This window comes from Amblyomma mixtum, chromosome 1, assembly GCF_055824585.1.
Source record: "Amblyomma mixtum isolate Tamu chromosome 1, ASM5582458v1, whole genome shotgun sequence".
Taxonomy (NCBI): domain Eukaryota; kingdom Metazoa; phylum Arthropoda; class Arachnida; order Ixodida; family Ixodidae; genus Amblyomma; species Amblyomma mixtum.
In genome coordinates this window covers 326,768,202-326,772,114 of record NC_143012.1, presented here as the reverse complement: position 1 = coordinate 326,772,114, position 3,913 = coordinate 326,768,202, and the positions used below count along the sequence as shown (strand labels likewise).

Here is a 3,913-nt window from a genome sequence, read left to right as displayed (position 1 = left end):
GCACAATTACACAGGGAAGTGCAGAGCTCGGCATCAGGCGATAACAACAGCTTCTGTCATACGTTCTGTGACGTTGCAAATACATCAATATACCATCGCGGCTATTTTGTTATTTAGGTCTGGCGTACTTTTCTCACTAGATATATAATTTATATTCGTGTCCCCTAAATGTCTGTGATACGTAGGAGACTGAATTTTCGAATAGAATACGAAGTTTAAATGGCAATAGCTGATTAGAATTCGAAATTTAGAGTATTCACACGTCACAGAGAATTATCCTTGTGGCAGCTTTGGAAGGGAAATAAACCAGATAGGCAAACACGGGAAAAGAGAACTGTCTTCAAAGAGCACGAAAAAAGCTACTTGAACGGCTACCCACTAATTCTTCCTTCTCATCTCCTTTGCTAGCTAGCAAGCATGCTTGGGTATTTATGCCACTGACTGCTGATACTTAATAGGCTTGCTAACCCTGGCCCCGTGCAGTGCAGTCCCTAGCAGCAGGAACATATCAGATGCCGAATCAAGAACAAGAAAGGAGGAAAATGCGAACGTATTCGACGAGCCGAACCATGCACGAAAGGACGCGGAGAGGGCTTCGGGCAGGGTGGCGTGCGGCCCTCACAACAACGCCCCTCTCCTTCCTGTTAAGAACGGTGGGAGACGAATGCAAACGCAAAAAAAAAAAAAAAAAAAGAGCGGTAGGCCAAGTTCGCGTTCCTCAAACGAGATGGCGAACGCGCGCCCTGCCGGGTGCGTGAGAGAACAGGCTTCGCGCTGAGACCCTCTTCCTTCTCCCCGCTCGTTCGTCCTCTCTCACCGCGACCGCGTAGAACAGCCTCCGTAGACGCGGAGGCAGCACACGCTCGAGTGCAGAGTTCACGAGCGGCCGGGAGTCGGGCTGTGGGAAGAGGCACACTCGCATAGGACAATGGCGACGACCGCATCGCACTCGGCCTTCCTGGGAGGCGCAGGAACTCCGTGGTTTCCTCTGCGCGACCGCAGGACCGAGGGCTGGCCGCTGACCGGGAGCCCGCTGCCCGTAGCCGTCCTCACGGCTGCCTACGTCTACTTTGTCAAGGTCGCTGGGCCCCGGTGGATGTCCAAGCGCAAGCCCTTCGACCTGAAGGCCTGCATCCTCGTCTACAACCTCCTGTGCGCCGTCTTCAGCGCTTTCTTCGCGCTTCGCTTCGCCAAGCTCGCCTACTGGGACAGGGGCTACACGTTCCTCCAGGACCTGGACGTCAGCGACGCCCCAGCGAGCCTCGAGATCGTGCGTCTTTCCTGGTGGCTGTACCTGTTCAAGCTCTCCGAGCTGACCAGCACCGTGTTCTACGTGCTGCGCCGCAAGAACGACCAGGTCACCAACCTGCACGTCGTGCACCACGTGATCGTCGCATGGAACGTGTGGATCAATGTCACCTATGCTGCTCAGTCGCACACCATGTTCGTCGTGTGCGTCAACACGATCGTGCACGTCTGCTCGTACACGTACTATTTCCTGGCTGCGCTCGGACCTGCTTTCAGGAAGTGGCTCTGGTGGAAGCGCTACCTGACCCTCGTGCAGATCGCCCAGTTCGTGCTCTACTTCGTGCACGCCGTGTGCCTGCTGTTCGCCAAAGGCAACTACGTGCCCCTCTTCGTGTGGCTGGAGTTCGGTCAGGCAGCTCTGTTCTTCTCCTTGTTTGTGATGTTTTACGTGAACTCCTACACTCAAAGCAGGAGCGGACCAAAGAAGGAACAGTAGAGACAACAAGAAGATGCTCTGCCACCTTTCTCCAGAACGTAGGGGTGAGACGTCGTCTGAATCCCTCATTGCTATGAAAACGCTCACAGGAACTGCTCAAAAGCGAGTGTTACGGAGTACCCTGCAAGTGTGGGCTTTGTCTTCAAGGTTGTGCGGAAGCTTTATACACAGCGTGTTTGCCTCGTACAGCATGCAGATAAACGAACAAGTTGTGCGTGTTGGTCAATAATAAGATATCGCGAGAACTGCTGTAGAGAAGTAATGCATGCAAACTGTACATATGCGATCAATGATCTTTATAAAAAGCAGGGCCGAACACGGCAGCGGAGAGAACTCGTACGTCAGTTCCCGTTTCGCAGCGTCGGATCTAAATGATCGACGAGAGGAAATAATTACTAAGGTACACTTGAGCGAAGTTAATATAGCTGCAAAAGGAGCTGTGCAGTATTTCAAGGACATTTATTTGAAGTACAACTAGCGCTGTCAAGGGCTGGGATCCGTCGTCGCCTCCACATCTGCAGTCCACAGTTGTGGCAGTGGCGGCATATTCCATTGTCTATTCACTTCTGTGGACATTCTGTGATAACAATGTGAACATGGCAGCAGATCTTCTGGAGTTCTTTGGATGAAGAACCACCTAGAGGACATGCATGGCTGCATATGATGTCATTTATCAATATTTACCGGAGTGTCTTCAAAGAATGAGCGTTTTGGTAGCTTCTTTTGGCTGTGCACTTTAAGCTAGGCGAATTAGCATTGAATTCAAACCTATATCTTGCTGACTGCTGAGAAAGAGTGTATTCATTTGTAAGGAAATGGAAATAAAGATGCTCAAGGTCCCGACGGCCTCAGGCGCTCGGCCAGTGTCATTACGTGCTTCTTGACAACCATGCAAAATTTTGCAGCTCCGGCTGTCGCCGAGGCCATTTTTATGCCGGCGAGGTCCTGCCGGAAATTGCTGCCTATCATCGCAATTATCACTCTCCTTTGTTCTTGGCAGGACTTGTCTGAGAGCCTTGCGGCTACGTGAAAAGCGCACATTGGACGACCTCACAAGATCCGCATGCGAAAACTGGCTTCATTGTCTTGTCCCAAATAATTTCTGTCTTTAAACAAGAGGTGGCTTCCAAAAAGGACCTTTCTTTTGCTTCCCTTTTCTTTTGCTTTTGTATTCATAACAAAAAAAAAATAGAGCTGAACGTTGCCCACGAAGGCCTTGATTCTGGCTCTGGTTCTTGTGGGTAATTCTCCTGAGCGGGAAGCATAAAAAATGCGCTTGTTAATAACGCCAAATATTGCGATCCAAATTAACGAATATATTTGTTCCTTGGCTTGTAGGTGATCTTACTGGGCTTGTACAGCGCGCATGCACCAGCGAGTCGCGTTAGCTAAGCAGAAGTTAGGCAAGACGCCAGCCAAATGGCGAACCTATGGTACGCGCACAGATGCACGAAGAGGTTTGTTACTATGAATTCAGATTATCTGATAGAAAACTAAAGATGTAACTGACTTCTTCCATTGCATTCGGACCGGGCAAGAAGACGCGAGGAAGTTGGTTGTTGGAACTCGAATTCCCTTTAAGCGATCCTCTAGTGGGAATGACGAGGAGGTCAGAATGGCGGAACACTACTGCTGCAGCCTGACACAGATTATTCTGTGGAGAAAAAGTGCAGGAAAGAATATGTTTTCCGGAGCGAATTCTATAGCGCCTACGTTGGCCTACAAAATCATGAGCACTAAGTGATAAATTACAAAAAAAACAAGCAAAAGAGGAAATAATTGCATGGTGTAGCGGGCATAATTGATTTGTCGCCCAACAATCGGGCTTAGCAATATTTCACTCTCGGTAGCCCGAGTTTTATGCCAAGTTGCACTCTAGAGAATGTGGTGCTAACCGCTTTGATGAGAGATTGCTTACTGCGCTATATTTTGCGTCCTCGGCTTCGCGAGAGCCTCAAAATAAGTTTACCTCTCCGCCTGCACTGGTAAAATACGCATATCTGCAAATGTTTGCCCAACACCTTACGTGGGTTTTCGTTCGCACCAAATATTACATCACAGATCAAAGCACATGCGGAAGGGGTGTTTTGTGGGCCGATGAACGAAATAGATAAGTTCCTACATTCTATGACGCAACCGAACCTTTCGATCAGTCACCTATTATAATCA

At 49.3% G+C, this 3,913-nt stretch overlaps 1 pseudogene; it reads left to right on the top strand.

Moving 5' to 3' along the window:
• Positions 1 to 846: 846 nt before the first annotated feature.
• On the top strand, positions 847 to 2,613 carry LOC149372811 (very long chain fatty acid elongase 7 pseudogene; annotated as a pseudogene).
• The last annotated feature ends 1,300 nt before the right edge of the window (positions 2,614 to 3,913 follow it).